Source organism: Hypanus sabinus, chromosome 3, assembly GCF_030144855.1.
Source record: "Hypanus sabinus isolate sHypSab1 chromosome 3, sHypSab1.hap1, whole genome shotgun sequence".
Lineage (NCBI taxonomy): Eukaryota > Metazoa > Chordata > Chondrichthyes > Myliobatiformes > Dasyatidae > Hypanus > Hypanus sabinus.
In genome coordinates this window covers 682,242-700,160 of record NC_082708.1, presented here as the reverse complement: position 1 = coordinate 700,160, position 17,919 = coordinate 682,242, and the positions used below count along the sequence as shown (strand labels likewise).

Genomic DNA, 17,919 nt, shown 5'->3' with positions numbered 1-17,919 from the left:
TGATCCGGGTATTCCCTAACCGGAAACCTTGGATGAATTATGAGGTCCAGTCTCTTTTGAAGGCTAGAGCTGTGGCTTTTAGGTCCAGGGATACCCGTCGCTACAGGGAATCCAGGCGTGAACTCTGGAAAGCCATTAAGGGCGCCAAGAGGCAATATCAAGCCAAGTTGGAAGCCCAGGCTAACCAGAGGGATGCCAGCAGACTATGGCAGGGTCTAAGTGCGATCTCTGGGCACAAAGAAAAGGCTGGGAATATCAATAACTGTAGCGCTTCTCTTCCTGACGAACTTAACGTATCCAATGCAAGATTCGAACAGAAAAGGAGCGTCCTGCCCCCTCTGGATGAACCGGACCTGGTGGCATCAAGATTCATCATCACCGAGGAAGACGTTAGAAGAGCCTTCCTGAAGATAAATCCAAGGAAGGCGACGGGCCCAGCTGGCGTCCCGGGACGGGTTCTCCGGGCCTGTGCAAGCGAGCTAGCTGGAGTGTTAGCTGACATCTTCAACTGCTCCCTGCTTCAGTCTAAGATCCCCTCGTGTTTTAAGAAGGCAACGATAATCCTAGTGCCGAAGAAAAGCAAGGTGGCATGTCTGAATGACTACCAACCTGTGGCTCTGACATCAATTGCTATGAAGTGCTTTGAGCAATTGGTTATGGCACACATCAACCATAACCTACCGGTCAACCCTGACGCTTTGCAATTCGCCTACCGGAGCAACAGGTCAATGGCAGATGCCATCTCTCTGGCACTACATTCCTCCTTAGATGCATATGTAAGGCTACTTTTCATTGACTACAGCTCTGCCTTTAATACCATCATTCCAAATAAACTGATTCCTAAGCTCCGGAACCTGGGTCTTAGCACTCAGATCTGCAGCTGGATCTTCAATTTGCTCACAGACAGGACTCAGGCTGTAAAAATAGGGGACTAGCTCTCCTCTGCAATCACTCTGAGCACCGGTGCCCCACAAGGCTGTGCACTCAGCCCCCTGCTGTACTCACTGTACACCCATGATTGTGTAGCCAAGTTTCCATCCAACTCAATATATAAGTTTGCTGATGACACCACAATTGTAGGCCGTATCTTGGGTCGGAGTCAGAGTACAGAGAGGAAATTAAGAACCTGGTGGCATCGTGCAAAGACAATAACCTATCCCTCAACGTCAGCAAGACGAAGGAATTGGTTGTTGACTTCAGAAAGAGTAGCGGACTGCACGACCCCATCTACATCGGTGGTGCGCAGGTGGAACAGGTCAAAAGCTTTAAGTTCCTCGGTGTGAATATCACAAATGTCCTGATCTGGTCTAACCAAGCAGAGTCCACTGCCAAGAAGGCCCACCAGCGCCTTTACTTCCTGAGAAAGCTGAAGAAATTTGACCTGTCCCCTAAAACCCTCACTAATTTTTATAGATGCACCGTAGAAAGCATACTTCTAGGGTGCTTCACAACCTGGTATGGAGTTGTCCTGACCAAGACCAGAAAAAGCTGCAGAAGATGGTGAACATGGCCCAGCACATCACACAAACCAATCTTCCATCCTTGGACTCACTTTACACTGCACGCTGTCGGAGCAGTGCTGCCAGGATAATCAAGGACATGACCCACCCAGCCAACACACTTTTTGTCCCTCATCCCTCTGGGAGAAGGTTCAGGAGCTTATAGATTCGTACAGCCAGATTTGGGAACAACTTCTTTCCAACTGTGATAAGACCGCTGAACAGATCCTGACTCGGATCTGGGCTGTACCTTCCAAATATCCGGACCTGATTTGCACTATCTTTTCTATTTTCTAATTATGATTTATAATCTAAATTTTTATTATATTTACTTCGATTTGTACTCCAGGGAGCACAAAGTGCTGAATCAAATATTGCTGTGATGATTGTATGCTCTAGTACCAATTGTTTGGTGATAATAAAGTAAAGTAATAATCTACAATGTAACACGTAACATCCATGGTGAATTTAACCCTTAACAATCTGGGTGAATTCTGCCTAATGAAATTAAGGAGAATGTACAGAAAGCAAGTAAAGAATCATTAGGAGGGAAAAGATGAAATATGAAAGCAGACTAGCAAACAATATCAAGGAAGATAGAAAAAACTTTTTCAAGTACGTTAAAAATAATAAGAGAGATGAGAGTGGATATCGGACCACTAGAAAATGAAGCTGGAGAAATAATAACAGGGGATAAAGAGATGGCAGAGGAACTGAATGAGTATTTTGTACTGTGAAAGACACTAGCGATTTGCCAGGTATTGAAGGGTGTGAGCAAAGAGAAGTGAGTGCAGTTACTATTACAAAGAAGGTGTTCAAAAAGCTGAAAGACCGAAAGATTAACCAGACCACACGTATAGCCTAGGGTTCTGAAAGAGGTTGTGGTAGAGGTTGTGAAGGCATTAAAAAGTATGCTATTCATCTACTATAGCAAGTGGCAAATGAAATACAATGTTGGAAAATGCCATGGCTATGCACTTTGGTAGAAGAAATATGTACAGACTATTTTCTAAATGCAGAGAAAATCCAGAATCTGAGATGCAGAGGGACTTGGGAGTCCTTGTGCAGAACACCATAAAGTTGCAGGTAGAATCAGTGGTGAGGAAGGCAAATTACAATTCGCATTACAATAAGTTCAACCCTCTTGATAAACGACTCCAACCTTCATTAGCGCTATCAAATTCATCAACATTCCTGATTTAAGCCATCATCATGTTATTTTCAATTTACGAGGGGTGATTGATAAGTTTATGGCCTAAGGTAGAAGGAGTCAATTTTAGAAAACCTAGCACATTTATTTTTCAACATAGTCCCTTCCTACATTTATACACTTAGTCTAGCAGTCATGGAGCATACAGATCTTGGACCTCCAGAAAGTGTCCACAGCAACGGTGATTGATAAGTTCATGGCCTAAGGTAGAAGGAGATGAGTTATACGGCTCTCGTTACATGCACGTGCAGTTCAACTCTTTGAGTGATTATACAGAAAGTTTGAAGATAACAACTCATCAGTAAATAAATCATCGGGGTGATTCACGAGGGAAGTGAGTGGATATGGAGTATAGTACAGGAAGTATGACATGAGGGAAGTGAGTGGACATGGAGTACAGTACAGGAAATGTGACTTGAGGGAAGTGACTGGACAGGGAGTATAGTATAGGACGGGGGTCGGCAACCTGCGGCTCCCGAGCCATTTGTGGCTCTTTCACCTCTGTGCTGCGGCTCCCTGTGGCTTTGGGAAATAATTGGTCAGTATTTAATTAAAATGTATTTTATGTTAGTTTGTTAGCTTTTGAAATGTAATTCTAAATTTGAAGATTATGGTGATCTTGTACAATCTAAGTGTGGCGACATCCGAAACGGCTCACAATTAGCCAGCATTCCGGCTAAGGGAGATAGCCTACGGGGGTTTGTGAGTACGCGTCTTTTGCAGCATCTGCGTCCATGGGGGCTGGGTTGAGAGAGGCTTAAAAGCAAGGCTGTTTAGTTCGAATAAAGCTATCTTTGACTGCAGTTTACTGACACCGCTACAACGTGTTTTTATCGCTGGCTGTCCAGACGGAAGGTGCTGAAACGCTTTGTCGCGTGTCTGGAAGAAGTGAAAACTTTCCTGGGCAGCAAAGGGCTCACCTTTCCTGAGCTGGAACAGCCAGAGTGGCTGGAAAAGCTACACTTCATGGTAGACATGACAGCGCACCTGAACACGCTGAACACAGCTCTTCAGGGGTAAGGACGTACAGCCCTGCACATGTTGGAGGATGTTTTGGCATTCGAGCGCAAGTTGACAGTGCTTGCCAGAGATTTACAGAAAGGCACTTTGTCTCACTTCCCCAATTTGAGAGAGTTCAAACAAGGTCACGACATGATAATTTCGGAGTATTTACATTCTGCAATCATCGCAATGCAAACATCGTTTGGGAAACGCTTCTGTGAGTTCAGAGAGGAAAAAAACACATTATCCTTCCCGGTCACTCCCTTAAGCATCGATCCTTCCCTACTGAATACGACTGCATTGGCAGGTGTGAGTCAACCTGATCTTGAGATGGAACTGGCCGACATAGCCGACAAAGACATATGGGTGTCCAAGTTTAGACGCTTGACAGCAGACCTTGAAGATGTTGCCCGTTCTTGCTCAGAAACACAAATGGAGTGATATTGAAAACCTTCCAAAACCGGACAAACTTGTGTTCGAAACATTTATGTAAACATTAAAAAGTATGCGCTTTGAGTCCTGTCGATCTTTGGATCCACATATGTAAGTGAGCAGGTGTTCTCCAACATGAACTTTATTAAAAACAAACATCGCGCACGCCTCACAGATGACAGCTTGCGATCCTGTGTAAAGATGAAGGTGACGTCATACAGCCCTGATGTGCAGACGCTGTGCGCTGAGGTCCAGGAGCAGAAATCCCATTAACCAAGTATGATAAATATTTTAATTGCCTATTATTTTATGTGTATTCATATTTTTTCATTGTTCAGTGAAATAGTCCTTTTATTTTTCAGGCTGACAGCTGGCTGATGTTATTTTTGGTTTGCTGCTGGCGGAAAATTTAAGTTCGGCGTTTTTCATAAATACAAGAAGGACTCAAATAGACATTGAGTATTTTACTTTAAAGTAACTTTCAACCCAACGTCTTTTTTTCGGAGTTCAAAATGTTTTTGTTGCATGCAGAAATGTAATTTCGTTTTCTCTGCAGGAGTTCATCAATTTCATAAATGCAACACATTATAATTTGTTTATACATAGCATAAAGGCAAAAAAAACGTTGTATGCAGTGTTATTTCATTTTAAATGTCAAACGGGTTTTGCGGCTCCCAGTGTTTTCTTTTCTGTGGGAAACGGGTCCAAGTGGCTCTTTCAGTGGTAAAGGTTGCTGACCCCTGGTATAGGAAATGTGACACGAGAGTAGTGAGTGGGCGTGGAGTGTTGTAGCAGAAATGTGATACGAGAGAAGTGTATGGACAGGGATTGTTGTACAGGAAATGTGACATGAGGGAAGTAGGTGGACAGGAAGTAACAATCTGAGAAATTATTTACCACCAGTCTTCACTGTTGAAGACAGAGCAGTAAAGTGGAACTTCCAGAGTCTCAGGGGTCAGAGGTGTGTGAAGTTGCCGTTATTATGGAGAAGGTTCTTGGGAGACTGAAAAGTCTGAAGGTAGATTAATTACCTGGACCATAGAGTCAAAGAGTCATAGAGAAGTACTGGACAGAAACTGGCCCTTCGGCCCATTTAGTCCATTCCAAAACCATTTAAACTGCCTACTCCCAATGACTTTCACTGGCACCATAGCCCTCCATATCCCTTCTAACCATGTACCTATCCAAGCTTTTCTTAAATATTGAAATTGACCTCACATGTTATACTTGTGCTGGCAGCTCTTTTCACAAACTCACTACCCTCTGAGTGAAAAAGTTTTCCCTCATGTTCCCTTAAAGCCCTCACCTTTCACCCTTAACCTGTGACCCCTGGTTATAGTCCCATCCAACATTAGTGGAAAAAGCTTGCTTGCATTTAACCTATCCATATTCCTCATAATTTGTATACTGCAATCAAATCTCCTCCGAATCTTCTATGCTTTAATGAATACAGTCCTAACCTACATAGAAACATAGAATAGTACAGCACAGTACAGGCCCCTCGGCCCACAATGTTATGCCGACCCTTAAACCCTGCCTCCCATATATTCTCCCCACCTTAAATTCCTCCATATACCTGTCTAGTAGTCTCTTAAATTTCACTAGTGTGTCTGCCTCTACCAGTGACTTAGGCAGTGCATTCCACGCACCAACCACTCTCTGAGTAAAAAGCCTTCCCCTAATATCCCCCCCTTGAACTTCCCACCCCTTATCTTAAAACCATGTCCTCTTGTATTAAGCAGTGGTGCCCTGGGGAAGAGGCACTGGCTGTCCACTCTAACTATTCCTCTTAATATCTTGTATACCTCTATCACGTCTCCTCTCATCCTCCTTCTCTCCAAGGAGTAAAGCCCTAGCTCCCTTAATCTCTGATCATAATGCATACTCTCGAAACCAGGTAGCATCCTGGTAAATCTCCTCTGTACCCTTTCCAATACTTCCACACCCATCCTATAGTAAGGCGATCAGAACTGGACACAGTACTCCAAGTGTGGCCTAACCAGAGTTTTATAGAGCAGCATCATTACCTGGCGACTCTTAAACTCTATCCCTCAACTTATGAAAGCTAACACCCCATAAGCTTTCTTAACTACCCTAAAAATTTTCCTGTCCTCTCTGATTCTATCCTTTTCCATGATCTATTCCTAACCTATTCAATCTTTCCTTGTATCTCAGTTCCTTCAGACCCAGCAACATCCTTGTAAATTTTCTCTGCGCTCTTTCAACCTTGTTTACATCTTTCTTGTAGTAGATGACCAAAACTGTACACATACTCCAAATACAGCCTCACCAACGTCTTATACAACTTCAACATAAAATCCCATCTTCAGTACTCAGTACATTGATTTACGAAGGCCAATCTGTCTAAAGCTTTCTTTATGACCCTATCTACCTCTGACAACCCTTTCAACAAATTATGGACCTGTATTCCCAGATCCCTTTGTTCTACCCCACTCCTCAGTGCCCGGCCATTCACTGTTTAAGACCTGCCCTGGTTGGTCCTACTGAAGTGAAAAAATCTTTCACTTTTCTGCATTATATTCCATCTGCATTTTTCACCCCTTTTTCCCAGCCGATGCAGATCCCTCTGCAAGCCATGATAGTCTTCCTCGCTGACACTACACCTCCAATCTTGGTGTTATCTGGAAATTTGCTGATCCAGTTAACCACATTATCATCCAGATCATTGATACAGATGGCAAACAACAAAGGGCCCAACGTAAGTATCCCTGCAGCACACCACTAGTCACAGGCCCCCAGTCAGAAAGGTAACCATCTACTACCACTCTCTGGCTTCTCCCACAAAGCCGATGTCTAATCCAATTTACTACTTCATCCTGAATGCCGAGTGACTAAACCTTCATGACCAGCCTCCCATGCAGGACCTTATCAAAGGTCTTGCTAAACTTCACGTAGTCAACATCCACTGCCTTGCCTTCATCCACTTTCCTGGTAACTTTTTGAAAAACTTTATAAGATTGGTTAGACATGACCTACCAGACATGAAGTCATGCTGAGTGTCCCAGATCAGTCTATGTCTATCCATATTCTGACCAGATGATGTACACCCCTGGGTTCTGAAAGAGGTGGCTGACTAGATTGTGGAGGCATTAGTAATATTCTTTTAAGAATCAGTTGATTTTTGAATGGTTCCTGAAGATTGGAAAATTGCAAATATCACCCCACTCTTCAAGAAGGTAGAGAAGCAGAAGAAAGGAGATCACAGTCTGCCCTCATTGGTTGGGAAGATGTTGGAGGTGATTGTTAAGGATGTGGTTTCAGGGTGCTTGGAGGTACATGATAAAATAGGCCTTAATCAGCATGGTTTCCTCAGGGGAAAATCTTGCCTGTCAAATCTGTTGGAATTCTTTGAAGAAATAACATGCAGGATACATCAGAATGCTCTGTATCAGTTGCAGCTCCATATTTAACACCATCTTCCCCTCAAAACTAATCAGTAATCTCCAAGACCTAGGCCTCAATACCCTCTTGTGCAATTGGATCCTGGATTTCCTCGCTCGTAGACTCCAGTCAATCTGAATGGGCAAAAACATCTTCTCCACAATCTCCATCAGCACAGGAGCACCGCAGGAATGTGTGCTTAGCCCCCTGCTCTGCTTGCTTTACACTTATGCCTATATGGCAAAGTACAACTCCAAAACCATACACAAGTTAGCTGACGACATCACTGTTGTGATCTGTATCAAAGGGGGTGATGAATCAGCATACAACAGGGAGATTGAAAACTTGGCTGAGTAGTGTAATAACAAGAACCTCCCATTCAATGTCAATAAGACCAAGGAACTGATTGTAGAATTCAGGAGAGGGAAAACAGAGGTCCATGAGCCAGTAATCATCGGAGAATCAGAAGTGGAGAGGATAAGTAACTTTAAATTCTTGGATGTCACTATCTCAGAGGACCTATCCTGGACCCTTCATATAAATATTATTGTGAAATAAACATGACAGTACTCTACTTCCTCAGGAGTCTGCAGAGGTTTGACATGTCATCGAAAACCTTGGTAAACATCTATAGACGTGTGGTGAAAAGTGTGCTGACTGGCTGCATTACAGCCTGGTATGGGAACACCAACACCTTTGAGGAAAATCCTATAAAAGATGGTGGATTCAGCCCAGAACATCACAGATAAATCCTTCTCAGCTATTGAGCACATCAACATGAAATGCTACCATAGTAAAGCAGCATCAATCAAAGATCCTCACCACCCAGGCCATGCTCTCTTCTTGTTGCTGCCATCAGGTAGAAGGTATAGGGGCCTCAGGACTCGCACCATCAGGTTCAAGAACAGTTACTACCCCTCAGCCATCAGGCTCTTGGACAAAAGGGGATAACTACACACTGTAATATTGTTACTTCATGCTCGTTATTTATTGCTATTTATTTGTCTGCATTTGTACTGTTTATTTACAGTTGACAGTTCCTGATGTTTACAGTTAGCAGTTACTGCTTGAGAGACTTGCTGAGCATGCCCACAGAAAAAGAATCTCAGGGTTGTATGTGGTGACATGTATGTACTCTGATAATAAATTTTACTTTGAATTTTGATAGACAAAGGAGAATCAGTTGATGATATGTACTTGGATTTTCAGAAGGCCTTTAACAAGATGCCACACGAGTTTGCTTTATAAGCTATGAGCCCATGGTATTACAGGAAAAATACTTCCATGTATAAACCAGTAGCTGATTGGCAGGATGCAAAGAATGGGATTAAAGGAAATTTTTTTCTGACTGGATGCCAGCAACAAGTGGTCTGTGTTGGGACTGATTCTTTTTATGTTATATGTCAATGGCTTGGATGATAGCTTTGATAGCTTTGTTGCAAAGTTTGCAGATGACATGAAGATAGGTGAATGGTCACAGTACAGTCTTGCTGAAAGTGCACACACAGTCTCGATGAACAGTCCCCACCGAGTCCAAGAGAACAGACTCTGTCCTGGTGAATGGTCCACGCACAGTCTCGGTGAACAAACAGTGCACGTTCTCTGTGAACAATCCTGCCACAGACTCGGTGAACAGTCCAGGCACAGTCTCAGTGAAAAGACCCTCCACAGTCTCGGTGAATGGTGCTCCACGATCACAGTAAGTGATCCTCCTATGGTCTCTGTTAATGATCCTGGCACAGTCTCCGTGAACGGTCCATGCACAGTCATTGTGAACGATCCATAAGACAGAGGACCAGAATTAGGCCATTCAGCCCATCAAGTCTGCTCTGCCATTCCATCATGTCTCATCCCGGATCCCACTCAGACCCATACACCTGCCTTCTCGCCACATCCTTTGATACCCTGACCAATCAGGATACAATCAATTTCTGCCTTAAATATACCTACGGACTTGGCCTCCACTGCAGTCTGTGACAGAGTATTACACAGATTCACTACTCTCTGGCTAAAAAAAATTACTCCTTCTAAAAGCTTGCCCCTCAATTTTGAGGCTGTGTCCTTGAGTTTTGCATACCCTCACCAGAGGCAACATCCTATCCGCATCCACCTTATCGAGTCCTTTCAACATTTGGTAACTCTCAATGAAATCCCCATGCATTCTTCTAAATTCCAGTGAGTACAGGGTCAAAGTTGTCAGAAGCTCCTCATATGTTAACCCCTTCATTCCCAGAATTATCCTTGTGAACCTCCTCCAGAGACTCTCACATCCTTTGAGATATGGGGCCCAAAATTATTGACAATATTCTGTGTGGCCTGACTAGCGCTTCATAAAGCCTCAGCATTATCTCCTTGCTTTTATATTCTATTCCCATTGAAATAAATGCTAATATTGAATTTGCCTTCTCTACCACAGACTGAACATGTTAATTAAACTTCTAGAAGTCTTGCACAAGGACTCCTAAGCCCCTCTGCACTTCTGATGTTTGAATCTTCTCCACATTTAGATAATAGTCTGCACTATTGTTCCTTTTACCAAAATATATTATCATACATTTCCCAACACTGTATTCCATCTGCCAATTTTTTGTCCATTCTTCCAATTTATCTAAGTCCTGCTGCAAACAGATTGCAGCAGTACCTACCCCTCCACCTATCTTCATATCATCCGCAAACTTTGCCAAAAGCCATCAATTCCATTGTCCAAATCAATGGCAAACAATGTGAAAAGTAGTTGTCCCAATACTGAGGAACACTACTAGTCACTGGCAGCCAACCAGAATAGGCCCCTGTTATTCCCACTTGCTGCCTCCTGCCTGTCAGCTATTCCTCTATCCATGCCAGTATCTTTCCTATAATGCCACAGGCTTTTATCTTGTTGAGCAGTCTCATGTGTGACATCGTATGAAATGCCTTCTGAAAATCCAAGAAAATGACATCCACTGGCTCTCCTTTGTTCATGGTGCTTGTAGAAGGTCTCAATGAACAGTCCCCGCCCAGTCTCAGTGAACAGTCTCCTTACAGTCACGGTGAATAGTCCGCTCACAGTTTCTGTGAACTGTCCCCTTACAATCTCAGTGAACAATCTCAACAAACTCAATGAGCAGACCCCTTACAGTCTTAGTGAATATTCTCTGTGAATATTCCCCTCACAGTCTCAGTGACTGACCCCTTACAGTCTCAGTGTTCAGTCCCCTCACAGTGTCAGTGAACAGTCCTCTTACAGTCTCAGTGAACAGTTCCCTTCTAGTCTCAGTGAACAGTCCCTGCACAATGAAGTTGCCTCACTGTCCCAGTGAACAGTTCCCTCACAGTCTCAATCAACAGTCCCTCAAGAGTCTCAGTGAACAGACCCCTTACAACCTCAGGCTACGACCACACTACACTGGATAAATCCATAACTGAAGCTTCTTCTCTTCATTTTTACCCTCTGTCCACACTAAAATGACGTTTTCATCCCCAGAAAACGGAGATTTTCAGAAACACTCTCCAGAGTGTGTAATTTTGAAAATGCCGGATTGGCCGGAGCAGTGTGGACGGGGTAACCGGAGAAATCTAAAAACGCTGTCATGACATGCCAGAACAGATGGTGACGGCAGCGCGCCATTTCATTTTTTTCTTGAACACAACCTAACAATTTCAGAACAGACAGCAATGAGACTGAAGCCGGAAGAGTTAGAAATGTACTCACCAAATACTTTGACCCATAACTTATTGAATAAATAAGTATACTCACTTTGCCCTGTTTTCTGTCCTTGCTCATATGAAGGTGGGTTACCTATTTATGCAATTACTTCTCTGACAATAGATGAGTAACAGCCTAATGTAACATTGTATGGAAATACAAGATAATACTGATGCAGACATGTTTTATACATTTAACAAGGGGCTTTATTAATGAAACAGAGTTCATCAGTTTTTCAATGATCGTCGTCACCCGGGACATACTGTCCGTGAACTCCCTGTCAGTTGCCTCCATATGCTCCGGTATTTGTTTTTTTTTAGTTTTAATTCCTCCTGCACAAGAGCCAACAATTGTCTGTCGTTTAAGTTTTTCTAGTCTGTAACTGAACAAGCGCGCACCAAGTCTTTCACAGCGAGATTCGACATCAAACATGTCACTTGTTTTCAGTAGATGTGTCCTGCGCATGTGCAGTAGGAGGAGATTCACCAAAATATCTGTTTTAATGTGGACAGAGATATTTTTAAAAACACCTAGTGTGGACTCCTATCGTTTTTACGCGAAACCAGCATTTTCAAAATTATACGGCCCAGTGTGGACGTAGCCTCAGAGAACAGTCTCTGCACATTCTCTGTGACTCAGTCCCCTCTGGCCATTATCTCACTGAATGTGCCTTAATTCCTGTCGACTGATTCCCAATGATTGCTAGTTCCATTAATTATAGCACACCTGGTTCTCATTAGCGAACATAGGATAAAACTCTGACATCACAGCCATGCATTACCAGTTCGTTGGTCAACTCTAGTGTGTGTAAACCTCATTTCCTGATTCCTTAGGACTGTCAGTTCTAAGCTCCACTTCATTTCCTGGATATTCTACATAAACCTTGTCTCTGTGTAAAGACTCCCCTCGATACCTGTTCCACGATCGCAACAGTACTAACGCCTCACGACTCTGCCTCCGCGCCTGTGTCCTGCACTTGGGTTCATCCCCAGCCACAACCTTGCAACACCCTCACAGTCTCTGTGAAAAGTCCACTTACAGTCTCTGTTAACAGTCCCCGCAAAGTCGCAGTGAAAAGTCCCTTGACAGTCCAAGTAAACAGTCCCCACACAGTCTCTGTGAAGAGTCCCAACATAGTCTCTGTGAATGGTCCCCTCACAGTGTCAGTGAACAATCCACTCACAGTCTCACAGAACAGTCTCCGCACACTCAGTGAACAGTACCTGCAAAGTCTCAGTGAACAGTCCACTCACAGTCTCAGTGAACAGTCCCCGCAGTCACAGTGAAAAGTCTCCTCACAGTATCAGTGAACAGTCCACTCACAGTCTCAGTGAACAGTGCCTTCACAGTCTCAGTAAAGATAGTCCCCTTACAGTCTCCGTAAACAGTTCCCTCTCAGGGTCAGTGAAAGGTCCTCATACAGTCTTGGTGAACAGTCCTGCACAGTCTCGGTGAATGGTCTGTGCACATCTCTGTGAACAGTCCTCACAGTCTTGGTGAATAGTCTCCACACGGTCATTGCAAACATCCCTCCATGGTCTATTTGAACGTTCCCCACATGGTCTCTGTTAACCACCCCTTCAGTCTCGGTGAATGGTCTCCGCAGTCTCTTTGAATGGTTCCTGTACTGTATCTTTGAATGGTTCCCACACAGCCTCTGTGAACAGTTCCCACACTTTTCCTGTGAACAATCCTGCCACGGACTCGGTGAACAGTCCCTCTATGGTCTTGGTGAATGCTTCCCAGAAGGTTACTGTGAGCAGTCTCTACATGGTCTTGGTGAATGGTCCCCGCACAATCGCACTGAATGGTTCCCACACAGTATTTGTGAACTGTCCTTCCATGGCCTCGGTGAACAGTCTTGGTGCATGCTCCTTTAGCCCTGCATTCCCATCTGTCAATGTTTTGCCTATCTACACCAATCCCATTTGCTGCAATAGGACTGTATCCTTCCTGTTTTGACTATTCAGGGGTCTCCTAAACACAGTAATTGTGTCTGATTCCATCCCCTTGTCTGGCAGCATGTAGGAGATACTGCATCTGAAACTCCTTTCCTCCACAAATTCCCATGAAATCTCCTGCTTCTCCTGCCTTAAACTTCTGTCAGCCTCACTAGAAGATAACGATTTTGAATTTCTACTGCACTCACTGCACCCTGTACATTCACACAGACACAATTAGTCTGCTCTCCACAAACCCCCTCTGTGCTCTGCACCTTTATCCTGCTACTGGACACTGGCATCCACTCACTGCAATCTCTGGCCTCAGAATGAAATAAAATGTGCGATCCCTGCCACTCTGGGCCTGGACTGTGGTTGTGGCATTCCAACACAAGATCTGGACCTGTTCTGACTGTGAACAATGTTGTCCAGATGGGAGTTTCAAGTGGGTTTAAGCAGGCTGCATATCTGAGTGTTGGAGTCACTTACAAATGGTGGGCCATCTGTTTCTAGTTAGGAGAGAGTAATTCTTGTCAGAGAGGAAATTTTATACAGTCCTATAATCAGACAGAGCAATTAGTGTTTCTGTGGAATGGTTGATGTGTTTGCATTTACTAATACCGTGCTCGGTCACACCCCCTCACCACTTCCCCAACCCCAGCCCCTCTGAGACCTGAATGGCCTGGTGTTGAATAGAAAGCTGCAACAGTGGTCCGGGGGATGGGTAATTCTGTCAGTTATCTTATACTGTGGAATCACGGCATGTCTGTAACTTGCCGACACAACAGTCATTGATTTTCATGTTCCAGGTTTAAAATCCATTATGTTCTTCAACATAAATGGAAGGACCAACAATACATTCACTAAAAAAAATCAAACCCATCGCTATTGCCTGAGCTCTGAAATCTGAACTTTGAACTCTCATATTAATCACTCCTTGGCCTTAAACTCTTACCACTGATCCCATTTCATCACCTCTTCCAACAACTGCATCTCATCTCCCTGGATCCCATCTGCCAGTGTCCCAATATTCCTGTCATAAACTCCTCTTCAAAGAACATTCATGTCAACTTCATCTGCAAACCTTCCATTCATCTGTTTAACTGTACCCAACTAGGGAAAGACTATCAGGAAACCATACTGACCTCAGCTAGTCCTTTATACCTGTCTTTAGCCCATGCCCCTCTGAACCTTTACATCCATACATTCATTCAAAATCTTAAATGTCACTATTGTATCTGCTTTACCTACATTCTCTGGCAGCTCGTTCCACATGTGCACCACCCTCTATGTGAAGAAGTTTCCCTCAGTTTCCTACTAAATTTCTCCCCTCTCACCTCAAATAACTGATGCAGTGTCACTCATAAGACCAGTAGACCTAAGAGCAGAATTAGTCTATTCAGTGTATTGAGTTTGCTCCACTCTTCCATCATGGCTGCTTTATTTCCCCTCATTCATGTCAATGTAGTTGGCCTACAGATCCCTGTATTTTCACTCTCCTTAACAGGACTACCTGTGGGATTTCTATGTCACAGAAAGGATGAAAACAGGTCATTCCGCCCATAATAGTTTTTGACGTGGATTTATCAAAGAGAAAATGTATCACAAAACTGTTGCAATTATTTGAAAGGTAACTAGCAGATAAGGGACAGCTGAATTTTATTCTGTTGGTATTGCAAAAAGCTGCAATATGGTACCGCATGGAGGTTACTAAACAAAATCAGTATATAAGACCATAAGCCATTAAGACCATAAGATATAGGAGCAGAATTAGGTCATTTGGCCATCGAATCTGCTCTGTCACTTCAGCATGGCTGATCTAGTATTCCTCTCAGCTCAATCTCCTGCCATCTCTCCGTACCCCTTCATGCCCTGACCAATCAAGAATCTATCAACTTCTGCTTTAAATATACATAAAGACTTGGCCTCCACAGCTGCCTGTTTCAAAGCATTCCACAGATTCACCACTCTCTGGCTTAAGAAATTCTTCCTCATCTTCATACTAAAAGGATGCCCCTCTATTCTGAGACTGTTTTCTGGTCTAAGACTCTCCCGTCATAGGAAACATACTCTTAAAAGGCCTTTCACCATTTGATAGGTTTCAGTGAGGTCACCCATCGTTACTGGACGGGGACTGATGTAATGGCATGACTGAGGATGCATAAGACAGACGGGGTAAACAGAGAAAGAGATATGTGACAGTCTGGCTGTGACCAGTGAGTGTCCAGTTGTTTACAATCTGTATTAAGAACCTAAAATCAAAAAGATGTACAGGATGGAAATTTAACCTTCAGTCCAACTAGTCTATCCCATCCAAGCTGCCCTATCCAAATCGGTCTTCTAAATTCCAGTGAGTACAGGGCCAAAGCTGCCAAATGCGCCTGATATGTTAAACCCTTTATTCCTGGAGTCATCCTTGTGAACTTCTTCTGGACTCACTCCAATGGCAAAACATCATTTCTGAGATATGGGGCACAAAACAGTTGACAATGCTCTGTGCAGCCTGTCAAGTGTCCAATAAAGCCTCAGCCTCAGCATTATATCTTTGACTTAGCATTCTATTATTCTTGAAATAAGTGCCAACATTGCATCTGCCTTCTTCACCACAGAATCAACCTGTGAACTAACTTTCTGGGGGCCTTGCACGAGGACTCCTAAGTCCCTCTGTACCTCTGATATTTGAACCTTCTCCATATTTAGATAATGGTCTGTACTATTGTTCCTCTTACCAAAATGCATCATCATACATTTCTCAACACTGGATTCCATTTGCCATTTTTGCCCATTCTTCCAATTTGTCTAAGTCCTACTGCAATTGCATCGCTTCCTCAGCACTACCTACCCATCCACCTATCTTTGTATCATCCGCAAACTTTGCCACAAAGCCATCAATTTCATTATCCAAATCATTGACAAACAATGTAAAAAGTAGCGGTCCCTGACCCCCAAGGAACACCACTAGTCACTGGCAACCAACCAGTAAAGGTCCCCTTTATTTCCACTCGCTGCCTCCTGCCTGTCAGCCATTCCTCTATCCTTGCCGGTATCCTTCCTGTAATGCCACAGGATTTTATCTTGTTAAACAGCCTCATGTGTGGCACCTTATCTAATGTCTTCTGAAAATCCAAGTAAATGCCTCTCCTTTGTCCACCCTGATGGTTACTTCCTCGAAGAATTCTAACAGATTTGTCAGGCAAAATTTCCCTCTACAGAAACCATATGAACTTTGACTTATTTTACCATTTGTCTCCAACTACCCTGAGATCTCCTCCAACACTTTTACAACCACTGTTAGGCTAACTGGTCTGTAATTTCCTTTCTTTTGCCTTCCTCGTTTCTTAAAGAGTGCATTGATACTTGCAATCTTCCAGTCCTCCGGGACTGTGCCAGAATCATCTGATTCTTGAAAGATCATGACCAATGCATCTGTTATCTCTTCAGCAAACTCTTTCAGGACTTTGTGATGTATTCTATCGGGTTGAGGTGGCTTATCCACCTTAAGTCCTTTCAGTTTGCCTGGCACTTTTTCCTTTGTAAGAGCAATGGCACTCACTCCTGCTCCCTGTTACTCACAGATCTCTAGCACTCTGCCAGTGTCTTAGGGTGAAGAAGATGCAAAGTACTCATTAAGTTCATCTGCCATTTCTTTTGCCTCCATTACAACCTCACCAGCATAATTTTTCAGCGGTCTGATATCAACTCTCACTTCCTTTTTACTCTTTATATAGCTGAAAAAACTTTTAGCATCCTGCTTTATACGACTGGCTAGTTTGCCCTCATATTTGACATCAGTGGTGGGTAAATTAATGCAAAGTATTCTTAGAGATGGTATATATAATTATCTGGATAGACAGGGTCTGATTAGGAACAGTCAACATGGATTTGTGCGTGGAAGGTCATGTTTGACAAATCTTAGTGAATTTTTGAAGAGGTTACAAGGAAAGTTGATAAGGGTAAAGCAGTGGATGTTGTCTATATGGACTTCAGTAAGGCCTTTGACAAGGTTCCGCATGGAAGGTTAGTTAGGAAGGTTCAATCGTTAGGTACTAATATTGAAGTAGTAAAATTGATTCAACAGTGGCTGGATGGGAGATGCCAGAGAGTAGTGGTGGATAACTGTTCGTCATGTTGGAGGCCGGTGACTAGTGGTGTGCCACAGGGATCAGTATTCGGTCCAATGTTGTTTGTCATATAGATTAATGATCTGGATGATGGGGTGGTAAATGGGATTAGTAAGTATGCAGATAGTACTAAGGTAGGTGGCGTTGTGGATGATGAAGTAGGTTTTCAAAGTTTGCAGAGAGACTTAGGCCAGTTAGAAGAGTGGGCTGAACGATGACAGATGCAGCTTAATGCTGATAAGTGTGAGGTGCTACATTTTGGTAGGAATAATCCAAATAGGACATACATGGTAAATGGTAGGGCATTGAAGAATGCAGTAGAACAGAGTGATCTAGGAATATTGGAGCATAGTTCCCTGAAGGTGGAATCTCATGTGGATAGGGTAGTGAAGAAAGCTTTTGGTATGTTGGCCTTTATAAATCAGAACATTGAGTATAGGAGTTGGGATGTAATGTTAAAATTGTACAAGGCATTGGTAAGGCCGAATTTGGAGTATTGTGTACAGTTCTAGTCACTGAATTATAGGAAAGATATCAACAAAATAGAGAGAGTACAGAGATTTACTAGAATGTTGCCTGGGTTTCAGAACCTAAGTTACAGGGAAAGGTTGTACAAGTTAGGTCTTTA

General features: G+C 43.3%; 1 protein-coding gene across 1 annotated transcript in view; it reads right to left on the bottom strand.

Moving 5' to 3' along the window:
* Positions 1 to 17,919, bottom strand: part of LOC132390964 (protocadherin-16-like) — a 491,141-nt gene that overhangs the window by 278,731 nt on the left and 194,491 nt on the right. The window lies entirely within an intron of this gene.